Source organism: Mustela putorius, unplaced genomic scaffold (genome assembly GCF_011764305.1).
Source record: "Mustela putorius furo isolate JIRA1106 unplaced genomic scaffold, ASM1176430v1.1 tig00003972_pilon_pilon_pilon, whole genome shotgun sequence".
NCBI classification, from domain to species: Eukaryota; Metazoa; Chordata; class Mammalia; order Carnivora; family Mustelidae; genus Mustela; species Mustela putorius.
The window spans coordinates 17,018,367-17,045,091 of NW_025422115.1; the positions used below are offsets into that span (position 1 = coordinate 17,018,367).

Consider the following 26,725-nt stretch of genomic DNA (forward strand, 5'->3'; position numbering starts at 1 on the left):
CACACCAACACTAGCTAGGCCCTCTCCACCAATCGATAATGGAAGAATTATCAGTACCCCAAATAATCAGTCACTAATTGCCAATGCCATGCAACTCCCCAGAGCCAGTTATGTGCGGCCAATGACTGGGCACCTCGGCGCAGCCAGGTGGAGCCTCCAGGAGCAAGGAAGTCCGTGTCTGTGGTGAGCACCTCAGCAGAAAAGCCATCCATAACTCGGGGGCTTTTCAAGTAGACATTCCAGGCCTCGCCCACATCCCCAGGCTCAAGAGGCAGGAAGAAGTGGCGTTGGCCACAGGGGCCCTGGGGGCTTCCCCTCATGTCTCTGCACCCGCCTAGCCCCAGGTGCCTGGACATGGCAGGTACCCAGGATGGAAAAACCTGGTCCCTACTACCAAGGCGTCCTAGAGAGATAAACCACCATAGTTCACAGGCCACCCATACACTAGGCCTTGCACACAGTAGGTGCACAGTCCTGAGGAAAAAGCAGCTACTTCTAGCTGGAGACTTGAAATACGGCACATGGGCCGAGTATTAAACAGTGGGAGGGAACCACAAGGGCAGAGGCAGAAGAAGGCACCAAGTGGTGGGGACAGCACGGCCAGACCCTGGAGGAAGAAAAAAGCCACAACAGGTGTGAAAGGGTCAGTGAGTGGCATTTGGCTGGCACCTGAGTGCACACAGAGGACTAGAGGGAGATGGCTGGAGCGAAGGCTCCGACCCTATGCAAGGCACTGTGGAGTCCAGTCGCCGGCCTGAAGGCAATAGGGAGGGTTCAAGGGCCACAGCCAGCGTGGCCTTGGGAGACCGTTAAGAACTACTGCGCGCAAGTTTGCTACTGAGTGCGGGCTGCATACCCCAACAGGGCAGGGGCTGGGGTGGCTCATCTCTGTCCCCAGAGCGGCTAGCACAGCCAGGCCCAGAAGAAGCACCCCAAAAGTGAATCGCTGAATGATCCTAGGACCAGCAGCTGCAGGACTGGGGACTCCTGGACTCACAGCTGTGGAACGGCATGTCCGTATAAAAATAGGTATTTTGAGGGGCACCTGGGGGGCTCAGTCTTTAAGCTTCTGTCTTCAGCTCAGGTCACGATCCTGAGGTCCTGGGATTGAGCCCTGCATCGGGCTCCCTGCTCGGAGGGACACACGCCCTGCTTGTGTTCCCCTCTCTCACTGTGTCTCTCTCTATCAAATAAATAAAATCTTAAAAAATAAAAATAAAAATGGGTATTTCGGGGCACCTGGGTGGCTCCGTCATTAAGCGTCTGCCTTCAGCTCAGGTCATGATCCCAGGATGTCTCTCTCTGTCACATAAATAAATAAAATCTTAAAAAAAAAAAAAAAAGAAAGAAAGAAAAGAAAAGAAAGAAAACTTAAAAAAAAATAGGTATTTAGAGTTGAGCCTCGAAAACAGCCTTGTGAGGCAGGCACAGAGGTAATTCTCTCCCGTTTACAAAGAGGGAAGCTGAGGCTCAAAGAGGGCGCAGACGCTGACCTGGCCAAGGTCACACAGCTGGTCAGGGGCAGAGCCCAGTGCCCTCCCCGCCCTCCCCAAAAAGCAGAGCCCTACTGGCCTAGGCTTCACCAGGAGGTGAAGGCCCCCTCCTCCTTCCTCCCAGTCCCCACCCCCACTCCCACCTGGCCAGCAGAGCAGAGGGTGTACATGCTGCCCCACTGAGGGTCACCATACCCACCCCAGCTGGGACTGACTGCTTGTCACCATGACAGCCTGTCCTTCTATCTGTGACGAAGACAGGGCTGGGTGGGGAAACTTTAGGACTCCCAAGCTTGATCTAGACAGGCCTTGTCGAAGACAGACCAACTTCTCCCCAATCTCTACCCCCAAGGTTTGGGAAGAAAACCCATGGAGCAATTGTTGGGACCAAGGGTCCACCCAGCTTGCTGTGCAACTCTAAGAATGCCTTCCCGGTTTCCTCATCTGTGAAACGGGGCAGGCTCTCTGCCTCCTTTGCAGAACTGCCATGAGGTCTAGAGGAGGGAAGGAGTAGAAAAACTTACAGAAAGCCGTAAAGCAGATTTTGTTCTGGAAAACAGTAATAATAAGGTTTCTCTCTACTTCGGTCTAGATATGGATACTTTGAGAGGCCTCATTTCCCTCTCCCAGCAGAGAACAAAAATGAACCAACATTCCCTGAAGATTCTTATACGCATCAGGCCAGTGCCTGCCTTCCGCGTGTCACTTCAAAGTACACCCATGACACCCCAATGAGGCAGGGATATCATTCTCCCGTGGTACAGATGAGGAAACCGAAGCTCAGAAAAGTGAAAGAACTTGCCCGAAGTCACCCAGCCTGGAAGCAGCTGAGCCAGGACTCAGACCCAGATCCAGAATCCATCCACGCCCACACCCTTTTGACCACCCCAGGCTGATTCGAGGGACCCGTTTCCACACCCCCCAAATCTTAGAGCTACAGAACCCACGCCCAGGGCGAGGCTGCGTGTCACACACACTTACTCCGCTGAGCCCTGAAGCCCCGACATCAGATGCCCTGTAGCACCCACTGCCTGTGCATCACCAGGGCATCCGAGCCGGGGGGAGCGGGGGGAGCGTGGAGGGCACCTGGCACAGCTGGCCTGGGCCTAATTGGATCAGGCCTGGGCCTGAAGCCGCCTGTCCGGCCGCTCTGGCAGATGGGTGTTGGAAAGGGACCATCTGCCAAGACCCAAGCTTCATGTCCAAACCAACCTGGACACCAAGGCTCCATTCTGGCCTCCTCCCGCCCCGACCCCAAAGGCTGGCAGTGCCCACATAGATCCAGAAGGCCAGGATGGCAGCCGCTCCTTCTCCTTCAGCGGCTGGCGTCTCCCCTGATGGGGCCATATGGCCCCATATGCTCCCTGACAGCTGGACTGCAGAAGCCACTGCTTGAGGACGTCCTCTGCAGAGGCCTCGAGGCCCTGGGCATGCCACCCACCCCTGCCCCACAGACCAAAGACCCAGCCAGGAAAACCCCAAGCAGGAACACCCTGCCCCCAGCTTGTCCTGTGATCTCATTCAAGCCACCACCCGTCCCCGGTCCTCCAACTCTTCCTCTGTCCAAGAGAAGTGTGACCAGCACTCTACCCCTTCTCTTTGTAGCCCACTTCCACGGTCACAGATTCCCACCCAAACCCACCCCAGGTCTCCAGGGAGACAAACGTATCCATTTTGCAGACCTAGACACAGAGGTGGGAGGGATCAGGGGAACTGCTCAAGCACACCCAGTGGGAGGGCCAGTTTTTGTGAGTCTCAGACACTGACTACCTTCCTCTGCCCAGGTAGTGGGACCCGTGATATTCCTGAGGCCCTGCCCAACTCGGGATGGATGGCGTCCTCTGCCCCACAAGGCTCCTCCCCAGGTGGAATCTCTCCACCCTCCTGGGGTGGAAAACCATCCTGTTGCCCTCACCCCCAGCCTGGATTCCCTTGACAGCCTCAGGACCTCATCCCCGCCTCCGGCTCCCCTGGCCAACCCCTCCCACAACCACCAGAGGGAGCTGTTGAAACTGCAGATCTGCTCGCGGGTTCCTCCAGAACTTCCACCCCGCAGCCCCTGAATGTGGAATCAGCCCACACTCTCAGCTGGGCACTCCAGACCCTCCTGGGTCTTGTGCCAACCTGCTCCAGGCCGGCTGTGCCCCAGCATGAGCTACTCCCTTGCAAACATGCTCCACCCATGCCTGGTGCTTCCCACTGCCATGCCTTCCCTAACACTGTGCCATCTGCCTGGAAAGCCCTCCCTTGTTCGTGCTCTCCTTCCACTTATGCATTCAGCATATTCACAGGGCTTCTACCAAGTGCCAGAAACATCTGAGCAGGTCAAAACACACCAGCCTCCACTCCACCTGAAACAACCCGCTGCCAAACCCTGTCTCACGTCCCTCTGCAGTTGCCCAGCCCACTCGGCCTCATACCCAGGATGGATACCTGTGTCCCTTCCAGAACCCACCCAGGGAGGGACTTAGGCTTGTCACTGGAATCCCCAGGACTCAGCCCAGGCCTCAAACCAAGAGAGGACCCCAAATGTGGAGCAAGCCCCTGACTGGAGAATTCTAGGCAAGGCCAAGTCATGGTTCTCAGGAGCAGATGTGCAAGCCCCAGAAACCCGTGGAGGAGACTCTGGTTGGCCAGAGTGGCCCCCAGGACCTCCCAAATGAGGCCTGAGTAGTCAGGGGTAAACTTTCCCCCCACTCAAATCACCCCAAGGCCCAGCCCACCCAACAACTTATCTCAGAATTTGTTAGAATATGACACTTTTCTAATTTAAAACACACCCACAGCAGAGTCAGAGACTGGCTGGAGAGGGAAAGAAGGGGTCCCACTGGTCAGAGGTCTGAGGGGGAGTAGCTCTTCCTAAAGCTAGGGGCACCTGGCTGGGATTCACACCCCTGACAGCACAGACCCAGGGCCAAAGAGGTACCCTGCTCCCTCCCTCCCCATGGCTCGAGACCAAATGGCAGGCTCAGCCTGCTGGGTCCTGCGGTGGGAAGGGGGAAGAAAAAGCTGGGCAGAGATTAAAGTGGACCTGGGTAGCAGGGGGGGCACCAAGCAGGCACCAGGCCACGCTCTAGCCACCTGGGGGTCAACCAGAGCATCAGTCGACACACAGGAAAGCGGAGAGCTCAGGGAGCCACAAGGGGATGGAGAAGGGGGGAAGAGAGAAAAAACAGAAACAATGGGTAAGAAAGGCCACTGAGTGAGAGCAGGGCTACTGGAACATGAAGCCAGTAAAGAGGCTGAGCAGCCACCACAGAACACAAGAGCACCCCAACCCCAGGAGGAGCTTTGGCCACCGCTGGGCAACAGCTCTCCCTGCCCCCAGAGGCCTCTAAGGACCAAAGTGGCCCTGGGGATGAGTCCAGGCTGCCACCAGGTCAACATGGGGGAGAGCACTCACAAAAGCCTGCCTGGGGCTGAGAGCTGGTCTAGCTTCTGTTCCTCAGGTGGGCCACCAGTGTAGGAAGTGGTCCCAAGAGCCCCCAGAGTCCATTCCCCCCAGTGCACACTGAGATGTCTGTGAGGAAGCCATCTCCCTGAGGTGAGCTCTCTGGGCCAGATGGGGCTCTAGGATGCAGATCTCAGGAGAGTGGAAAGGATTCCAGGACCTAGCCTATAGGGCCAGGCTGGGGGTGGGGAAACCCCTTTGATCCCCAGAACAATACAGACATCCCAGTGGATGGATTATAGGAAGCCGGTTTGCAAACCAGGAAGCGGAGCCCAGGTAGACTCCATCCCCAAATCTAAGAAGCAAAACTTAATGAAGCTGGGGACAAGAGGTGCCAGAAGTCAAGCTAGGGAGAACAAGGTTGAGAGTGGCTATGCCCATCTTCTTGCCCACTTGGGAAGGGTGCTGGTCACAGACAGCGGCCCCAGGAGACTCTCCAGAAGCAGGAAGCCAGAGTCCCTCCCCATCTCACCAAGACTAGGGTGAAAGGCTACCTTCCCAGTGGAAAGGGGCTGCCTGGAGCCTGGAGTTCTCCTAGTTCCATCTCTGTCTCAAAACCGCCGTCTGTGAAATAGAGTGGCCTTGCGTCCAGGGGCCTTGCACTCTCACCAGGTGGCTGACAAGGCTCCAGAAGGATAAGGAAGTGGAAGCAAGGTTTAAGCCTGAAGGTTGGTCAAACAAAATATTGCCATCCCCCAGAGAGCCAGGTAGATCCTGCATAATGCATAGGCAGAGAACCAAGATTTCTGACCCCCACGGGCTAACAATGAGTGCCAGGAGAGAGCACAGGAACAAGGACTGCTGGGGAACCCAACTGCTCCAACGCAGAAACCAGAGCCCAGAGGACAGATTCAAGGAGCAATCAGGAAAGACTTCCTAGAGGAGGAAAATCCTGCCCTGGCAGCAAGGAGGATTTGTATAGGAGAAGTCCTAACCTCTGACCTTTCCTTGGGCCTCTCTCTGGAGGGGACCTGGTCCCTCCATCTCAGGGGCACCACCTAGGGCTACTTCCCCTCATCCATCCTATCCAGGGGCAGGATTGCCATTTGGGGAGGGGACCTGGGAAGTTCCCTGAGGCTGCCAGCAGTGGGCGGGACAGGAGTGTGGAAGGAGACTCAGGAACAGAGTGGGGTGGGGAGGTGCACAACACAGGCACAGCCCTGACACATGGTAGAGCACACAGAAGCCTGGCTCCAAGCAAAACAGGCACAGGAGCCGGGGGGTGCACCAGGCCAGAGACCTAGAGGTTCTCCTTTCAATGCCTGGCCTCTTGGGAGCTCCTGGGGGCCAGATCTAACGCGATGCCTCTATCTGGCAGTTCCCTTCTTTCAGCCGCCTGTCCCACGCAGCAGAAGGCGCGGGCACACACATGTACACACAGGCACGTCTCCCTACTCCCCACCTCAAACCCTGTGTCCTCAGCCTGGCTGCAAAGACGACCTTGCGGCCCCAGGGCCTGGAAGCTGTCGCCGCGCGGTCCCACCGGACCCTGGAGGAGTCACTGGAGTCCAGCGCCGGGAGCGGCTCCAGCGCGGCGCCAGGGTAAGGGACTGGTGTCCCAGAGAGCCGGTGGCTGTGCCGATGGGGTGGTGGAGACGCACCCCTTGGCCTGCCGGGTGGCACAGCCGGCGCCCCCGTCCCATCCCTCCCTCGCGTTCTCTCCTCAGGAAGGCAAGGCCGGAATTCCTCCATTAAAACGCCTCCATCTCCTCTCCCCCCACACACAAAGTTGCTCCAAGTCGCCGGGGTTCCGGCGGCAGGCGAGGGTTAGGCGGGGCCGCGCAGCGGGCGGGAGCGCGGTCACGGACCGGGATGCCGAGCGCGCCCCATCCATCTCCGCGCGTGCACGCACCCCACCCCCCACCCCCACCCACTGCCCCCGAGGCTCCCGCCCAATCAGAGGCCGCGCACGCGGCGCTGCCGGCGGGCAGACACCCCAGCTCCCCGGCCTGCGCCCCGCGGGCCCCGGCCCAGCCGCAGCGTCCCGGCCTGGCCGCACTCACCGTCCCGGGCGCGCACTTTGCGCGCCGCTCCGCTCCGGGCCCGCATTCCCCGGCTCGGCTCTGCTCCACTCCGGTTCCCGCTCCGGCTCGGGTTCCCGCTCCGCAGGGCTCGGCTCCGAGATGGTGGCAGCGGCAGCGAGCGAGGCAGGGAGGGCGTGTGCGTGTGCGTGTGTGTATGTGTGTGCGCGCGCGGCGTGTGCGTGTGCGCGGGAGGGCCCCGCGCTCCCCTGCGCGCCCCACTCCTGCCTCCTGCTCTCCACGCTGCGATGCCAGCAGAATCCCTAACGCGCGCTCCCACCCACCCGGGCGCTCACACTCGCACACACACGCGCAGCCCCGGGCGCGCACACATCCCCGCCGCCGCACACCCGGCTCCGCACTCCTGGGGCGCTCACAAAGGCCCCCTTGCCCCGGCCCGCCGGAGCCCCCGGAGCGCGGCCCGCGGGGCCTATGGACTGGCCCTGCGTCCCTTTCCCGGCGGGCCCGCCTCAGGTCCCCCGCCGCTTCCAGAGGGGGCCCCTCCGGCTTCCCCGCTCCCCCACCATGTCCGGCCGGGCGGTACTCGCCTCCCGAACCCCGGCCGGGGCGCCCAACTCTGGCTTCGGGCGCTCCCACCCGAAGAAGCCGGCCCCCTCCTCCTCGCCTGCGCCGCCGCCCGTGCCGCGTGTTCTCTCACTCCTTTCTGCCCCCCCCTTCCTGTCCCTGCCTCTCCTTTTATCTCTTCTCTTTTCTGCCACCTGCTCCCCGTTCCCTGTCCTTTCTCTCTCCCGCTGTCTCTCCCTCTATCCTGCCGCCGCCCTCTCTCGCGCCCCCTCCTCCCCACCGCCCTGCGCTGCCTCTCACATTCTCCGCATTACACTGGGCGCCGCCCGCCTCGCCGGGCCCAGGGTTCGAGAGCTCAGCGGGCGGCGAGGGGACCTGCCGCGCCCGGCCCCGCCGCCACCTCCGCTCTCCGCTCGCTCCGCGGCTCCTGCCTCTGGCCTGGCGGGCGGCGACGTCCCGCTCTAGCCTCGGCTGTCGCTGACAGCTCCCATCTCGCCCGGGCTTAAAGGGATAGCGCACCGGGCTCGACCTGCCCCACCCGGGGGCGCCAAGGAGGGCAGCCTCGCCGCGCGGGAACTCTCCCGGGCGGTGGCGCAGCCGGGGCGGTGCGGGCGGCGCCCTGTCAGCCGCGGTTGATCCCGGCCCTCCGGGGCTGGAGGTGAGTCAAGGAGAAGGGCGGTTGGGAGCTGTCCGGACCGTGCCATCCAAGGGGCGCGCAATGCTTGTTGGCGGCTAAGCCTAGGGGCAGGCTGGGGTGTGGGGCACTGCGTCCTGGGCGCCGGAGACTGCGGGGCCAGGAGGAGGGATCAGGGAAACAGCTGTCCGGATCTGAGCCCAGGATGAGGACACCTGTCATGCTGGAGGACAGGGCTCATAGGATGGCCTCCCACTCCTGCTGTGTGACCTTGGGCAAATGCCTGCCTCTCTCTGGGCTTCAGTTTACCCTTCCTTGGAAGGACATTGGCTTACATCATCTCTGGGGCCATGCCGAACTCTGATACGGTGTTAGATCCCATAGGAGAAGGAGTCCCAAGCCAGCCCTTAGCACTCAGAATCCCACCCACTCCTTGCCTTGAGAGCTGGGGCAAGGGCAGAGGCTGCACTCCTTCCCACCCCACCCTCACCAGCCCTGCTCTGCCTCCTCCCTCATTCTTTGACCTTTCTCTCCACCCTCATCCGGGGAACACGGCAAAGTTGAGAGGTACAAGGACCTACCAGGGACAGCACACTACAGTTTATAGAACTCATTCCCATCCAAGATCTCCCTGGAACTTCATGATGCCCCTGAGAAATAAAGTTTAAGTTCACCCCTAAGGCTCCCTGTCAGCTTGATCCTGAACAGGCCTGATGCATAAGCATTTCATCTTCTGTGTACCCCACACCTACTTCCACCCCAGACAGACCCTCACTCTCCAACCTCCGCAGAGGGATGTTGCCCATTTGCTTACTAAGCATCTATTATGTGTCCCATCCTATGCTAGATACTGGGGACACACAGATGATTTAGACACAGTCCTGCCCTTAAAAACATGAAAGAACAGGAGATAAGAGGGACTTTGGGGGATTGGGGGAAGTCCAGGAAAGCTTCTGGAGAAGGTGGCATTGAAGCCAGGTATTGAAGGATGAGCCGGAGTTGGTCAGGCAGAAAGGAACCAAAAGGGCATCCCATGCCAAGAGAAGAGCATCTGCGAAGACATGGTAATGGAAAATAGGGAAGGATGGGTGTATTTGAGGAAAGAGAAGCTATAAGAGCCTTGAATTGATGTGTTTCAACTTTGTTCTTGGGCAGCAACAGAGCTGCCACTTAACAAATCCAGGCAGAAGTCCTCCCCATCTCTCGGCCGTCACAGAGGCATGGCTAAGGTCTTCCAGAATCCAGAAGCTTTTGAAAGGAGCCTCCTCTCCTCTCCTAGCAAACCCAGTCCCAATCTCTGCTCCTAGTTCTGCTGCCAGATGCAGCACAGCCTCCCCCTGCTGACGGGAGCTGGAAATAGGAGAAATCCAGGCTTTGCTCTGGCTGTGATGTGAGTCCAGAGAGAGCCGAACTTTGGCGCCCCCGCCCCAGCAAGGTGCCCTGCAGAGTCCACACTGTGGTGATACCTGGTGCCACTTCCAGCCTCAGTGTCCTCCTCTGTACAATGGGAGTAAAAATACTCAGCCCCCAAGGAGGCTGGTGAAGAATTCGTAAAGAATAATGCACACAGGGTCCCCTCGGTGGTTCAGTGGGTTAAAGCCTCTGCCTTCGGCTCAGGTCATGATCCCAGGGTCCTTGGTCATGGTCTCAGAGTCCTGAGATCGAGCCCTGCATCAGGCTCTCTGCTCTGCAGGAAACCTGCTTCCTCCTCTCTCTCTCTCTGCCTGCCTCTCTGCCTACTTGTGGTCTCTGTCTCTCAAATAAATAAGTAAAAAAATCTTTAAAAAAAAAAAACAAAAACAAAGAATAATGCACACAGGGGCACCTGAATGGCACAGTCCATTGAGCGGTCTGCTCTTGGTTTTGGCTCAGGTCATGATCTCAGGGGCCATGAGATCGAGCCCTGCATCAGACTCCCTGCTCAGTGAGTTGTCTGTTTAAGACTCTCCCTCTTCCCCTCCTCCCTGCTCCCACATGCTATCTTTCTAAAATAAATAAATAAATCTTAGAAAGAAAAAAAAGAGGGGCTCCTGGGTGTCTCAGTTGGTTAACCATCTGACTCTTGGCTTTGGCTCAGGTCATGCTCTCAGGGTTGTGGAACTGAGTCTCACATCAGGCTCTGTGCTCAGTGCAGAGTCTGCTTGAGATTCTCCCTCTTCCTCCTGCTCTCTCTCTCTCTCTCTCAAATAAACAAACACAATATTAAAAGAAAAAAAAAGAGGGAGAAGAATGCACATGAATGACCCAACATAGTAGGTGTTCAGCACATGTCATTTTCTTTCCCCACACCTGAGCTTGGCTTTATGGCCTATCCCAAAGGCCCCTACTGTCTTCCTATTCCCTTCTTTCCTGACCATTTCTCCTCTGCCTTTGTAACAGACTTCCTGGGGGCCTCAGGGGAGATGAGCTCACGGCTGTTGCCTGCTGTGGCTCAACACACCTCCTGAGGAGTCTTCCCAGGGCCTCCAGGTGGACCCCAGGGAAGCCAAACAGAGACAAACAGCCTTTCCCCGGAGTGCCTGACATCCAAGCAAAGCAACAGTTCCAGTCCGTTTCTCCCACTTTACTGTTGTGGGAGCCATGCAGCCTTTGTGTCTATGCTTGGGAATTTATGCCCCCAACTTTGCTGTGCAACCTCAGATAAGTAGCACACCGTCTCTGAGCCCCAACTTCCTCCCTAAGTTGCCCAAAGGGGCCATAAACGTAACTCACTTATTTTCCTTCTGCAGCTCCAGGCCTCAGCCTTCTATCCAAGAGTTCCACACAGAGGCAGGCAGGTACAGAGGTCTCTTTGGGAACCCCTTGTATCCAGCCCCTGTGCTGGTGGCCGGGAGCTATTGTCACCTCTGGCTCCCAGCAGGCTTTACAGAGAGACGAGGCATGAGTAATGAACAGGCCCACTTAGAGGAATCACTCCCCACTGCCAGACAGCAGCATCTGGAGCCTGGGGGCCAAAGGCTGGGGGTGGGCCAGTGTGGGCAGCTCCAGGAAGGAACTCCTTCCCCAGAAGTTGGGGATTGACTGCTTCCTGCCACGAGGGCTGGGTCAGTGCCCCTGCAGATGCCCACCCAGGGCTCCTCTGCTATTTTTAGCTCTCTGCGTAGGCCAGTGGGGGAGACTCTGGCAGAGTCCCAGACCCCATCACCAAGGCAGGTCCAGCCTGGAGCCAAGAGACCTACATGGAGTCCCAGGAGGCAGTGGGCATTTCCTGCCTGCCTTCTTAGCCAACCCCGGGCATCCTGGGTCAGGCTGAAAAATAAATAGGGTCACCCAAGATTCAGAGAACGGCCCCACCCAGCCAGGCTGTCTCAATGCATCTCACATCCCAGCTCCCCACCTCCAGTCTTTCCCCCAGATGCCTACTACTGGACTGGCACAATCCATCTAGCTCTCAAGTCCTTCCACCCCTGAGCAGCCTTCCTCAACTACCCCCTGCCCGCTCCACTCCAATCTCTGGCCTCCTCCTTATTCTTAACCGACTATGTGGCGGGAATCTTCATTTACTGGCTCACCCTCGCACCGATCCTGGTGTTGTTATTCCCTTTTCAGAGAAGGAGGAAACCAAGGTTTGGTGTAAAGTTTCAGGATTTTAACTGAGAGCTGTTGTTTTTCATTCTTTCCACAAACATGGTTTTTGTTTTTGTTTTTTAATTTTTTTAAAGATTTTATTTATTTATTTTTATTTATTTGAGAGGAAGAGAGCTTAAGCAAGGGAAAGGGCACAGGGAGAGGGAGGAACAGACTCCCCGCTGAGCAGGGAGCTCGACTCAGGGCTTGATCTCAAGATCCTGGGATCATGACCTGAGCTGAAGGCAGACAGTTAGCCAACTGAGCCACCCAGGTGCCCCTCTTTCCACAAACATTTATCAAGGGCATACTCTCCACCCGGCGCTGTGCCGAATGTGGAGAATACATATCAGAGAACTTAGAGTCTAGGGGAAGAAAAAGGATTCAAACCACTGTGCAAAGAGTGGTGGAATTATACCTCGGACAGGGCTATGAAGAGTTATGGGGCTGGTAAGTGGAGGCCCAGGCTGGTCTTGGGAATCAGGAAAAGATAGGATGTGACATTCGACCTAGCCCCAAGAGGTTGGGTAGACATTAATTTGTAGGAGTGGGGCTACAGAGAGAGGGAACAGCACATGCAAAAGCCCTGCAGTGAGAGGAAGGAAACCAAGCCCATGTTGTCAGAGCATGAGAAGAGACAACTGATGATGGGGCTGCAGGGGGGATGGGGCCGGGACCACAGGTTCCAGAAGGCCCTGTCAGAAGTTGAGAGTTTAGCCTCGGGGCTCAGCAGAGGGAGAGAAAATCCCCTTGAAATAGCGCTTTTGGGGGCGCCTGGGTGGCTCAGTGGGTTAAGCCGCTGCCTTCGGCTCAGGTCATGATCCCAGGGTCTTGGGATCGAGCCCCGCATCGGGCTCTCTGCTCAGCAAAGAGCCTGCTTCCTCTCCTCTCTCTCTCTGCCTGCCTCTCTGCCTACTTGTGATTTCTGTCTGTCAAATGAATAAATAAAATCTTTAAAAAAAAAAAAAACTTAAAAAAAAAAAAAGAAATAGCGCATTTGGGAAGGGCTGGGGAAGGTAAGCTCAGGAATGAAGGAGGGATGAGAAGGCAATAGGCCAGCAACGAACTCCAAGCTGAATTGGATCCTATGGCCTTTGGTTTTCCCAAGGGTATAATTCTTCACTCCTCGTGTGTCCCTAGGTAGGAGGGAGGATAAAGGAAGCTGGCAGCTCGAGCTACTCTACCAGGGGCACTGACCCCTTGTCAAGCATTCTCCTGGGAACCTGAGATCATCACCAGTGGGGGACACAGACACATGCAGCAGGAGGGGTGGATGTTGGGGTCTTGTTCCTAAGAGATGGGATTGGAGTTGCAGTTTGGGAGGCCAGTGGGGTAGGAGGCATTTGGGGACCTGGGAGGTCTCAATGCTATGGCAGGGGTCGGGGGGAGACCGACCTGCCATTCAGCTCCCACTCACAGAAAGTGTGCTCTGTGCCAGGCCATGGGGCCCTGCCCTCAGGAGACTCACAGGCTCTGGGCAGACAGGCACTTGCACAGCCCCTTCCACAGAGTAAGGCCAGGGTTCCAAGTTCTGGAGAGGGCACGGGTTGGTGTGGGGGGCTGGAGGCCAGCAGCGTCAAAGAGCTGAGAGTCAGGAGTCCCTAGAGCCTGGTTCTGAGCCTCAGAGGGGAGCAGGGAGTCCACAGCCCTCACTGGGCCAACATGGGCCTGATCTGGCTCTCCTAAAATGGCCACAGAAAGGCAGCCCTTGAAGGAGCCTAGGCATTCACAGGGGTGTAGAGGGTGGGGGGCTAGGGAAGGAGGAATGTGCGGGTGGGGTGGAAGGACACAACTGGGTCTGGGTCACTTCTGATGCCTTGGCACCCACCGCACCCACCAGCCCAGGCCTGGCCACTGCGGGGCTCCAGGGAGCATGTGCTGGCCACATGAATGGTGCTCGAATGCAGAGAGGGGGCAGGAGGGAGGACTGCAGAAAAATCAGAAAGCACCCACACTGTCGAGGAGTGTGTGCTGCTGGGAGGAAGCAGGACAGGGGATTCAGGCCTGGTCACCAAGTCCTTGATGCCATGGGAGGATGATTGGACTTTGAAGGGTTTTAAGGGGAGGCAGACAATCAGATCAGAATTTGTGGATACTCCCTCCGGCTCCTTTGAGGAGGATGGAATGGAGGAGGTGAAACTGAAGGACTAGAGCCTAGAGAGGAGGCTATGGGAGTCACCCAGGTGAGAAGATGCCGGTGGGGTGGAGCAGTCCAAGGGTAGATACTTGGGAATTCAAGAGACACTCACCCCCTGGTGAGTGTCGGGGGGAAGGCAAAGAAAGGAGGGGGTCCCCAAGGTCTTTTCCACAAAACCACTGCAGTTGAACTATAAGCTGACTCCCGCCCAGTTCACAGCCCCGTTCCAGGGAACCCTCACACCAGCCTCTCTCGACTGTCTGCAGAGTGCGAGGAGCCCCACGGTGCCCTTCCCAGACCCCTGCAGGCTGAGACTCGCCCCCCTGCTGCTGGGGGTAATAAGTGAGTGACTTGCCCACAGTTGCCCAGTGGTAAGTGGTAGGTCAAAGCCCGGCTGGGGAGGTCTGGGCCCCTGGCCAGCTGAAGATTGGAGAAGAGTCCGTCCCCAGGGAAGACCAGTCCAGACCATACGCCAGTGCAAGAACCCAGAGGGAGTTATTCCATCTGCCTCTCTCTCCCCATTCCACAGATGGGGAAACTGAGATCAGAGAAGGGACCAGACACCCAGACTCAAAATGTCAGTTGGTGATGGCCCCATGAGTATTCCCTGGGGTTCTGCTTCCCAGCCTATCCTGAGCGTTTCCTCTGGACCAGAGTGATGCTATCTTCCTGCCTGCCCCCCTTTCCAAGCCCAGCACCAGGTCTCAGGCTGGGGGACCCAATTGTGTTGACCCCTACTTGACTTCCCAAGGTGGGAACGAGGTGCCTGCAGCTCCGAGGCCCATGACAGACACCACTGCGACCGCCTGAGCTGCCCAGTCCCGGCCTGGAATTGGGCTCAACTCAACCAGGCGGCCAGGCAGGCATCTGACTGGCACAGCAGAGCAAACAGACGGGAAGGAAATCAATTTGAGTGTTTGATTAATTTTAATTTTTAATTTTCACGGAGAGTAACGCACCCCATTTGACACTGCCTACTCACTGCGAGCTGCTGGCACTGACCGTGGCCGCCGCCACTGCAGCTTACTGGGCCCAGCGGCTCCCTGCCCTTCTGCTGGGCAAGCCAACACTTCAAATGGCAGGCCTGCCTTCTGTGAAGCCAGGGGGATAGGACCCCTCCGGGGACCTGCACCCCTTCTGCCTAGGAGAGAAAGATCTGGTAGGGGCCCTCCATGCAAAATGGGCAGGACCAAAGATGTGCTCCCTCCTAGGGAGATGGGCAACGTCTCTTCCAAAGTCAAGGCACTAATGGACTTTCAGGTGTGGTGATGGGCTGATATGGGGGCCAACGGAGATTCTCTGTGTAACTCAGCTGGGAGATGGTAAGTAGTCACCCAGGCCACCTGGGTGCAACCCTATACCTAGAGGCAGATCTGTCTTAAAACTGGTACAGTCCCAGCTCTTGTGTTCTGTGACTTCAAGGGTCAGAGCTCTGTTGTCTCTTCATTTATCTGGTATTTGACCACACACACATGGGTTGGGGAAAACTGGTCTTAATTGAGAGATACTAAGTCCATCGCATTGTCTAGCTCCTGGCCCTTCCCTCTCCCCAGACCTGGCCTCATGCCATGAGAGCGCTATCCTATGGGATTGATTGAAAACAAAGACCACGGAGTAAGGCACACCTTGTTGGAATCTTGGCTCTGTCACAAGCTGTATGACTTTGGGCAAGTCACATCATCTTACTAAACATGGCCTTCAAGGACCCTTCTGACTACGCTTCTGTCTTGTTCCCCTTCAGACCTCACCCTCTCTTGGTATTCAGTGACCTCCTCCAGGAAGCTGTCCCTGATTAAGCCTTCTTTTCTCCCCACCACTACTATTCCCGGATGCTGGGCCTGCCCTGAACATGAGCCCTCTCTGGCCCCTTCTTGACCTTCAGTGGCTTGACTATACACTGCATACTCTGCCTCAAGCTGCATGAGAATGTGGCCCTTGATAGGAATAATCCTGGTTCAAATCCAAGCTCACCTCCATGCTGGTTGCTTAAGCCCATCCCTTAAACACCTTAAGTCAAACAGATCCAAAACTGAACTCATGATTCTTCCCCAAAGCCACTATTGTCTCTTTTTCTTCCCTATCTTAATAAACAACACCCCAGTCAACCAATTGCTCAAGCCAGAGAGCTAGGAACCACTGAGACCCCTCCCTCTGGTTCATTCCCCACATCTTATTCTACCCCAAGTCCTCTGTCCCCACCTTCTATTACATATCCTCTGATAGGGCAGGCAAGGTAGGGAGAGGGATTCTCCACTACATGACTGGGCTGTAGAGCCTTCAGAGAATGCCCAGTCCTACCTTCCCATTTTACAGAGGAGGACACTGAAGCCCAAAGAAGGACAAAGACTTGCCCTAACCCTGATGGTGGGTTGCCCATAGCAGAGCCACACTGAGAAGCCGGGTCTCCTCTGTGGCCAGGTGGGAATCTCAGAGAAGTCATAGTCAAGGCCAGGGCCTGTGATAGTGACAGTAGGGAACCTGAAACTCTTGAGGTCCTAGCCCAATTCCCCCACCCCAGTCCCAGAGAGGCAGCAGGGAAAGAGTAAGTGGCTTGGACCGTGTTCAAATTCCCAGGCAGAATGAATAATCCACAAATGAGAGCTCGTGATCATCAGACATCACTTTATGATGACTCCACAGCCAGGCCCCTGGAAGTCCTGATTGGATGAGACCCCAAGAGCAAAAGGGAAGGAGCTTTAGCCATGATTGGAGTTAATGATCATTTTCTGTGTCCCCCTCCTCACCCAACTCATAGAGCCTGAAATTCCACCATTGTGCCTGGCTCAGCTACAAATTAAAGCATTTCTGATGCTCAGAAGGGCTGGTATGAGGGTGGGAGAGAGAGCATGAAGGAGGTCATCTCAATTAGGGGTTCTGGAGAGGAACTTAGGATGGACAGGGCTTTTAATGAGCACCTTCTGCATGCTGGGCACTGTGTGAAGTACTTTATAAACTTCTTCCCAGCAGCTTCAAGGCCCCTCCATGTGACCCAAGCATGAAACCCTCCAGGGCTCAGTTTCCTCTCCCGTAAAATAAAATTAGTAATAATAGCTACCTCTAAAACCCGTAGGGTGGTTAAATAAGAAAAGGTGTGTAAAGTGCTTCCTACATTGATAACCATAAAGTAGATGCTAATTAAAAGCTAATTATAAATGAGACAACTCACATGCCAAGACCTAGAACCCATCCAGTTTGCACTTGTCAAATCTGTGAACAGGATCAGTGTTTCACCACTTGCTACTGGAATGGGACAGAGCTGGAGGTGGAGAGTGGTATCTGCCCAGGGCTATGGGACAAGGAGTCACCTAGAAATCCAGGGCATTTCCGCTAAGGCAAAGCCTAGAGAAGGGGTGAGCCTACAAGGAATGGGCCACCAGGGACCAGCACCCTCTCTAATCCTTTAAAAGCCTCTCTCTGAGGTTTGGGCCTCAATGGGCTGACTGCAGAGATCCCCATGTCCTCTGAGTGGAGCAAGACAGGAAGTCAAGGAGAAGGAGTGAGAATCTCATCCCCTGGGAGGGAGAGGGAAGTGGCAGAAACTCAAAATGAAACAAAGACACTGGGAAGACAACCATGTGACAGCCACGACCACGCAGCCCTCACAGTACCTGTGCTTGGCCTCTATTTCCATGCTTTTATTTCATCCCCTGCACAACGATGCCAAGGGGTCATCATAGCCAGACACAGAAGAGTCTATCACAGGCCAATAATGACTTACCCAGGATCATTGCCTATAAGCCCCAGAGCCAAGATTTAAGCCTGCATCTTGCTGGCTCCTCAAGATCATTCTTGGAACCACCATGAAGAACGAGCAGGAAGGGAGCACCCTTCAGGGCTCCCAGAGCCCCTGGCCCAGAGCACTCGGGCCTCCCAGTTCCCAAATCCATGCTTCTTCAGACATGCCAACAGCTTACAAGTCCAGGAAGCAATTGCCTCTTCCAAGTCTGACCCTACAAGCAAGACTGGGGTGCCTGAGTGGCTCAGTCGGCTAAGCATCTGCCTTTGGCACAGGTAATGATCCCAGAATCCTGAGATCAAGCCCCGTTCAGACTCCCTGCTCAGGGCGGGGCCTGCTTCTCCATCTCCCTCTGCCCCTCTGCCCACACTTGTGTGTGCACGTGCTCCCTCTCATAATAAATAAGATCTTTAAAAAAAAAAAAAAAAAGAACCTGGTCATGCATCAGAGCTGGGGCAGAAATGCTTGGATTTAAAAATAGTAACATTTTACTGCACTAACCACATGCCAAACATTGCTTTCAATGCTGTATATGTCACGTTTAATTCTCACAGCACCCTATGATGTAGGTGTTTTGTCATACCCATTTCACAGAGAAGGAAACTGAAGAATAGAGAAGTTAAGTAATGCACCCAAATTCACACAGCCCCAGAGAGGCAGAGCTGAGATTCACTTTCAAACAGTGAGTCTGCAGAAGTCATGACTGTAACCATTCACCCCACTGCCCATCCAAAAAACCAGCTACTGCCCCCTAAGCCCAGAGCCACCCAGGGTGGTGTTGGGAGTAGGATTTAACTTACAATACTTCTATTTGCACACACTTTTCAGAGTACAGAAAGTGACACCTGTGTCTTTGCAGACTCAGCACAGAGAAGCAAGCTGGAGTGCCCCTAATTTTGCTTCTGTTGCAGAGGACGCAGTCCCTGGCAGTTAGGTCACATGGAAACATGAGGCTACTGACCTATTAAATGACTTGGGTATGACATGTCCCTAGGGCGCCCAGGTCCCATGCATATGATGACTTCCCAGGATGAACCTGAGCAGTGCCTTATTCCACCCATCTCCAGAGTTTGGAGTACTATCCAGGGTCCTGAAATACTTCTCCTGCCTATAGGCAGGACTTCTGTAGACCCCAAAGCTGACTTAGTTCTCTGAACACATTCTTTAAAACCAGACAGGTAAGTCAACATTTTAGACATGGCCTATTACCATAAGCACACACAGGGAACTATTTCTTAGATTCACTGCCCTCACACCAAGGAGAATCCTTTGGTGAAGTTCATGAATTAATGCACCTCTCCCTCTCACCTGTCTGTGGCTCTGTTCCTATCTGAATTTACATGTAAAGGCTGTGCCTCACTAAGGTGGGCTAGTCTATAGCCCTGAAATAGGGTGCTTGTGGCAGGAGGTATACAGGCCAGGTGCTCAGTAAATGCCATCAGTTGCTATTACCACTACCATTTTCATCATCTTCCCCGGGCAGCCCCCATCCTGTGGGACACAGATGTGAAAGCACACCCAGAGAGAAAGCAGTGGTTTCCATTGCTGTGCTTGAAAGACAGCCAGATGGCAGCATTAAGGAGAAGGAAGAGAGAGGCCCTCTTTTCAAAGGATCCTCAGATCCTCTCTCTCCTAAAGTGCCCCCATTGGAGGACCTGGAATATCCCTGCCCTACCTTGCTTTAGGTTAAAAACTGGGTAAATTGTCTTTCTCAGAATTCACACCCACCATTCACAAGTCTTGATGGGGCAACCGCATGAGTTAACTCCAAGACCAACTGATTATGGGGGTAGCTGTTCCCTCTATACCCTGCTTCTCCAGGGCCCCCAGACTCTACATTTCAGTTGAAAATTAGGCAGCCAACAATCTAGTGACTGAAGAAGGCAGGGACCATTCCCATTCAAGGAAGGGGCCCAACTCATGGGGGAAAGGCTGTGTCCACACTAGAAGAGTGGAGGATGGGGAAAGGAAGGAGCTACACCTACCTTTGCTTCCTCCTCCCATATTATTCCAGTCACCAAGCCTGGAAAGGGCAAGGTCCCAAGGCAGAGGCTCCTTATTCTTATCAGCACATCCAGCCCCAGCCAGCCACAGGACACTGTTACTCAGTCTCCATTGCAGAGCAACTGTGTAGGCTGCACTGCTAGGCCTGGGAACCCTCAACTCCTCCTTTCAGCAAATACTTATTACGTCCCTATGGTATGCCTGACCTGTGTCAGGAAATTCTCTTGCACTTGATCGCATTTGATCCTATGACAGCGCATGGAAGTAATTATTTTATATGTGAGGAAACTGAGCCCAGAGAGGTTAAGTTATTTCCCCAAGATCACACAGCTGAGGGGTGGGTTATGAACTCCATCTTCCAGCCTGAGGAGAGAGGCTCTCCTAGCGCTGCCCCAAATGGTTGATGCCACAAAGCTGGCCACAGCATAAACATTTGCCTGAGTACAAGGGAGCCTCACTGAGGGATTAAGGAGAAAAGAAATGTCTCGCTTGCTTACACCTGCTCTGGAAGAACCTGCCAGCTGGCTCCATGGGTCTGGGAAGGATATGCCATGTGGGCAATGGTAAAGGCAACAGAGGAGAAAAAGTGGTCACATTCAAGGGTAAACTCCTTCCTTGCTTCCTACCTGGCAGGAAGTCAGGCTCCCAGATCACAGCTGGAGCTGAAGGGTGGGGAACAGCGGGGGTCCAGGAGGCAGCTGCGCCCTCCTCCCCCACTGGAATACAGTCCACTCACTTGTCTGGGTCACTGGGATGACCCCACTTCTTCCGAAATGTCAACCTTTTCTGAAAGGACCAGGGGTCAGGTAACCAGAAATGGCCCTGTTCGTTTTTCAAAAGAAGCCAAAAGCCAATGTTTCCTCAGAAACTGTCTATTTTTAAAATATTGGTCACTAGTTCAATTTTTTCAAAGTACTCCTTGGGCCAAACGTTCACCACCTCCTTAGACACTCCCATTGGCCAAGGCCCCAGTGGATACCAGCTCAGTGTTGGACCAGCAGCTCACAGGTCCTGGAGACCCTGCCATGTTCCCTCATCTGAGCCTCAGGGTTTGGAAGTCTGGTTTTATAGATGTAGAGGCTGAAGGTCAGAGAGGACAGAGTCCTTGGTGAGGCCAGGTCCTGGACCCAGGCCAGGCCGCCTCCTCCTTGGCCCAGGTCAGTAAACTGACTCCTCGATGTAGCCCAGGAACACAGATAGGTCCTTTGATGAGAAGAAACCTGGGCTCTACCTAGATGGGCCCAGCCTGAGCACAGAGGAAGACACCAGGCTGCTCAAGAGAACAGGCCCGAGGGCCTGGGCCAGAGCGGGTCACTGGTTTTATTCATCCCTCTATCCTCTCTGGGCCCTTGTAAGTGACATTCCGTGTGGCAGCAGATGCACAGGGCCCCAAAGAAGTAAAACTGGGTGGCACGTAGGCTGCCAGCAGCCCTGGCAGTGGGAACATATGACGGATTGAGTGGATTTTCTCCATTTGTAGGTGATGCTGGCTCCACTGTGTGCTAGACTCGTCAATATTTTGTCGCTGCGCTGGATATTGTGGGGACTGGGTGGGGACAGGGCTCAGGGTCCTGAGCCTGCAGGGAGCTAGAGCCCAGGACCCAAGATCTCAGGCTTCTCATGGGAAGATGGTAGGGAGGTAAGAAAATCCACAAGTCCAATCAAGGAGGCACCAAGCAGTATCCTTTCTTGGCATTTAACACACATAGACATATAGACATGTGTGCTCAAGGCGTATGCGTGGAAACACCAACACATGCATGTTGTGTATACAGACAGATAGCCAAGCATACATTCTCATACACATCCCCAAGCCTTCGCTTACATGGTGCTCCCCACCTTGGACACCCTCCTCTTCTCTCTGAAGTCCCCATGTCATTTTGGGGAGTCCTCTCCTTTCTCAGCCTCTGGAGCCAGAGAGGAGCATCTGGACCATTACTCAGGCCTGGGGATAAAATACAGATTCCCAGCACTGGGCGTGAGCCCTGAACATGTGTGAGAGAGAAGAAAGGGGTTCTAGATCAGGGAGGATCCCAGGGACCAGGACAGTGCCAGGACTGGCGGAGGGGAAGGAAGGTGTCCCAATACTCCCAAGATGAGTGTGCTGAGGCTGCCAGCAGAGGACTGAGGAGGGCACCCATTCCGGAGAAAAGGAGGGCAACGCTGGGTCTGAAAACCCCTCCTTCGGCGCCCCCTCATGGAAGTTCTCCAGGACGGCCCCGGGCAGCGTGCTTTCTCCTCCTGATTTCCAGCAGCCCTGATGGTGGGCAGAACCCACTGGACACTGCGCCCAGGAAAGCTTAAATCCATCTTCCCGCAGCACCCAACCTCCTGGATCGGCTCCAGACCAAGAATTGGGCTTTTAAAACCCAAGCCCTTCCGTTGTGGGGAGGTAGCCTTCTGCTCCTAGCAACGGAGAAACCAGATCAAGTGTGATTGGTCAGTTCCAGCTCAGAGGAGGGAAGGCATGAGCTGATTGGCTGGCGATGTTAATAAAAATGAGAACCAGCGCCCCCAAGGTAGCAAGTCCCAGCAAAGGAAGTTGGTGTGGCATGGCTGAGCTTCATTCCTGAAGCTCAGAACTCCACCTCCCGCCCAGGCAGGCAAGAGAGGACCTCTCCCAGTGGAGGTGTCCAGTTTCAGCCATCCCAAATTTCCCAAGCAGAGGAGCCAGACTCAGTCTGCTTGGGAAGGCAGAACTAGTAGCAATAAAGCAAATGTTTTGGCACCGAGATAGTTAAGCCTGGATCAACCAGGACAAACCTAAAAGTATTCCCTAGGGCGCCTGGGTGGCTCAGTGGGTTAAGCCGTTGCCTTCTGCTCAGGTCATGATCTCAGGGTCCTGGAATCGAGTCCCGAGTCAGGCTCTCTGCTCAGCAGGGAATCTGCTTCCTCCTCTCTCTCTCTCTCTGCCTGCCTCTCTGCCTACTTGTGATCTCCCTCTGTCAAATAAATAAATAAATAATCTTAAAAAAAAAAAAAAAAGATATTCCCTAGAGGGTCCCAGCTCCTGTATACACCAACAAAATACTGGAAGAATGCCGGAGAGCTTCCAGCTTCCAGGCTGGACGGACTTTGAGGATAGAGTAGCCCAGTTCCCATTACACAGATGAGAAAACTGAGGCCCAGAGGCAGCAAGGAAGGGGAGGGCGGGCGGGATTTGTTCGTGGTCATGCAGATTCTTACAAGCAGAGCTGGTACTGGGACCCTGTTCTCTTGACACCCGGTCTGCCTCACACTCTTCCCTCTGCTGCAGACAGGCCTGCAGATCCTTCCTGAAGCCCAGCTGTTAGGCACCAGTGTGCCTTTGTGTGTGCACCTGGAATGCTTTCCTTCCACCCCTGCCAGGCAAACTCCCATCCATCCTCAGTTCTCAACTAGGGATCACCCTGTCTAGGAAACCTTCTCCATCTTGTACGCCTGTGGCTTCCTGCATGCCATCTCTTGGAGTTCTGGCAGCACTGGAGCCTCGCTGTTCACGTACCTTCTCCATCTTGTACGCCTGTGGCTTCCTGCATGCCATCTCTTGGAGTTCTGGCAGCACTGGAGCCTCGCTGTTCACGTGTCTGTCCCCCCACAAGAATGTGGCCCCTCAAAGGCAGGGTCCATCTACTCCATCCTCACATCTTCACCACTCAGGCAGGGCCCAGGGCACAGTTGGAGGCTGAGAAGGAAACATCTCTTCAAAAAGAAACGAAAGACTTCAATAATTTAATCTCAAGAGTTTGCCTCCAACATGATTTCTATTTTCCATGTGTTCAGCCCTATGCTTGATAGGGGAGAAGAGGAGAGCAGAGGCCTAGGCCCTGCCCTTAAGAGCTCCCAGGCTGCAGCTGGGGCAGAAGATGTGCTAAGTCAGGAGTTCAGGCATGGTGTGCTCAGGGTTATTACTTAGAGGTCCTGATGTGGGTAGGCGCAATAGCCCCAGGCAGGGCGCCATGCAGCAGGCAGACCCAGGCAGGGGACTGTCCGCTTCCCAGGTCTTCCCAGGGGTTATGGAGCTATGAGACTGCTACCCTACAGCTCTCAAGGGCTAGCTGCACACCTCTAGGGGGCATTATTCATGTTGTTTCCTGTGTCAGAAGTGCCTCTTTCAACCCCAACTTCACAGTCTGCAGTGGGAATGGCTTCCGCTGGAGCTGGGTAATGTGATGGCCCTGGATTCTCAGGGCAGCCAAGTTGATGGTGGACATCGGCAGGAGTCCTTCATCTCACCTTCACAGGGTCCCTAGCGGTGGTCCTGGCTGGCACTGACTAAAGACAGCCAGCTCCAATGCCCCTGCACAGAATGGGACACTGCATCTCTGAGCCTCTCCCCTCTGCCCCTGCTCTCCCCTCGGCAGCTAGCTGGCAGCTGCCCAGAGAGGATCATGGATGGCGTGTGTGCCGCACCCTGAAGGCAGCCAGGCCATTGTTAACCATAAGACACTCATTTACTGTGGCTGATATTGCCATTTTCCAGGACTAGGCAAAGAGGTGGCTAGAGTAACAAAGATGGGTGCGTGAGGACCTCCCCATGTGATGTGGCATCGTTCAAGGACTACCCTCTGCGTGCCAGACACCATGTAGCATTTCTAATTCTCACAAAAGTCTTGGGAAAGAAGTACAATGACTCCCATTTTGCATATGAGGAAACTGAGGCTCAAAGAGGCTCAAGACTTGGGTCCTGCCTGACATCAGAGCTTTCCACTGGCCCCTACTAGCCCAGCCCCCAATAACCCTCCTTCCCTGGGGGCTGTCAAGGTGGCAGCAACTCACATCTGCAGTAGCTTTGGCTGAGTCGGTGTGACAAGAGGGCTGCACATAAGGGTCCCCTCCCTGAAGCTGTGAAGTGTCCTTTCCACAGCAGACAAGAGCTGTCACCTGGTGCTGTGTGGACACCAATGTAGTTACACATGCACGTGACCCTGTGTTCGTATGCTTCGGGAAACAGCCGTGTGCCGTGGTCTCAAACAGGTTGGCCTCAAATCTCAGTCATTTACACACGAGCTAAGAGCATGGACCCTGGGGAGTCACGTCTCAGCTCTGCTACTCACTGTCATGTGACCTCGGGTGAGCTACTTAACCTCTTTGTGCCTCTAAGTCTTCATCTGTACAATGGGATAATAATGGCACTTGCTCAGAGGTAACTGAGTTTATCTATGGCACCGCATGCATTATAAGGGCCATATGAGTATTAGCTAGTATTTTTTCAGCAAAAACTTACTGAGCACCTACCATGTGCCAAGAAGCTTCTTAGGTGCTCCAACTGCAATACTAATGAAGAAAGGCACAAGTCCTTCAGGGGAGTCAGTCTATCAAGGCTCCTCATGACTGCCTCTTTGCACAAAGATGTACTGACGAGGCGGGGGTGGGGGCGCTGCTGGGTGGCTCAGTCGACTGGACGTCTGACTCTTAATGTTGGCCGGGGTCATAATCTCAGGGTCAGGGAACCAAGCCCAGTGTCCCCGCCTCAGGCTCTGCACTCAGTGGGGAGTCTGGTTGAGATTCTCTCCCTTGTTCTCTGCCCCTCCCACCACTCTCTCCTTCTCTCTCAAATAAATAAATAAATCTTTAAAAACAAAAAGAAGAAACTGTACTAACAATAATGATTGAGACAGAGGATAGAGAGGTGACATGAGAGACCCCACTGTCTATGGTTTTCCTCCTGCTTTTCTGGCTGTATCTCTTGTCCTCTGCCAGCCCGATCATGGGGGACTCCCAGGGCTCTGTTCTTTGCATTCTATCTCCCCACAGTGCGCCTACATGGGCCTACCCACCCTCTTCCACCTCCACACAGATGGTCCCCACATCTCTGCTTCAGCCTGGCGTGCCCCGCTGCCTGAAAACACCTCCACCTGAAAGTCCACCATGTCCGGATAACAAAACACTCTCCCCTACCACCTGGTCTACCAGGGCCTGCCACCCCTAGCCACCCGGTCACCCAAGCCAGGAGCCTGGAAGCCTCACTCTCATCACCCCCTCATTCATCCAACCACTAGGTTCTGTCAATGACCATGAGTCCATCCATTCCTCCCACCCCTGATGGACTCCCCTTCCAGTCCAAGGGTAGTAGGTGCTGTTGGAGCTCCACGCAGATCCCTTTTACCAGTCATTTGTCCCCTAGTTGCTGTGAGTGCTGGCTGCTAACAATGCGGCTGCCCACGGTGAAGCTCAGGGGCTGGGGTTAAGCTATCGCCAATGCTGAGAGATCCAGGCACAAAAGCCCACCGCAAGCCTCCTGACAGCGCTGGTGCCATCCAAGTCCAAGCTCGCGGGCTCGGAGCACCACCCGGACAGCGGCTGAAAGCAGATTTCGATGGACCCCTTGTCCTTGCCTAGCTTCCTCCCCCTCCTACCCTGCCCCCCTCACTCCTCTGTGGATATCATTCATTTAATAAATCTCTGGCACTCAGACCTCCTTTTCTGGCTGCTACTCAAAAATGCCAAGACATCCTCTCCCATGTTGAGCCAGTCAGAGCTACGCATCCCGCCACCCCCTCCGCCTCCGGGGAACAAACCTGGGGGGACAAGTAGGGGGCCGGGCTGGGGCAGGGGACCCTGGAGGCCCCGAGAAGAGAATGCCAGGAATGGGCTCAGGTCCTCCCTACCCACCTTGCCCCCGCTGGCCTGAGGGAACCAGGCCAGGACCCACCCGGCCTCCCAGACTCTGTGATTAAGTTTTACACCAGAAGGAGAATTGGGAACCGGTGCTTTGCCTCCTCCCTTTTTTTCTTTTTTACTTCCCTTTTGCTTTTTTCTTTTTTTTCCAAAGCCTCAGTCCAAGTTAATCAGATAAATTCCTCGCCAGTCACACCAACAATTTTTCTAAGGTTCAGTCTCCCCAGAGCAACTCATAATTACTCCAGACTGAGACATTAAAGCAAAGGGGAAAGAAGCAAGGGAGAAAAAGATGTTTTTAATTAAAAAATTAATTTTTCCAACAGACCCACTGACAGCTGCCCGGCTGTGGTGCCTCACTCCCCCCCCCACCCGAGACAATCCCTCTCCATCCCTTTCTTCCTCATTAAACCTTGAGAAAGAGCTGGGCCAGGCAAGAGCAGCCCCCTCCCCCCCAGCAAAGCTTCCTCTCCCTCCAACCAAAGCCTCCAGCTCTCGGTTCTCTGTCTCCTATAAAGTAAGCAGTTGGATTGCAGGGTCCTCAGTGGGACCAGAAG

At 54.9% G+C, this 26,725-nt stretch overlaps 1 protein-coding gene across 3 annotated transcripts in view; it reads right to left on the reverse strand.

The window, feature by feature from the left end:
- The window catches only part of LINGO1 (leucine rich repeat and Ig domain containing 1), a 190,475-nt gene extending 182,493 nt beyond the window's left edge, over window positions 1-7,982 (reverse strand). For all 3 annotated transcript variants that reach the window (XM_045070636.1, XM_045070637.1, XM_045070635.1), the window contains exon 1: window positions 6,948-7,982. The gene's annotated coding sequence lies outside the window, so the exon portion shown is untranslated. The remainder of the gene's footprint in view (window positions 1-6,947) is intronic.
- Window positions 7,983-26,725: the final 18,743 nt, after the last annotated feature.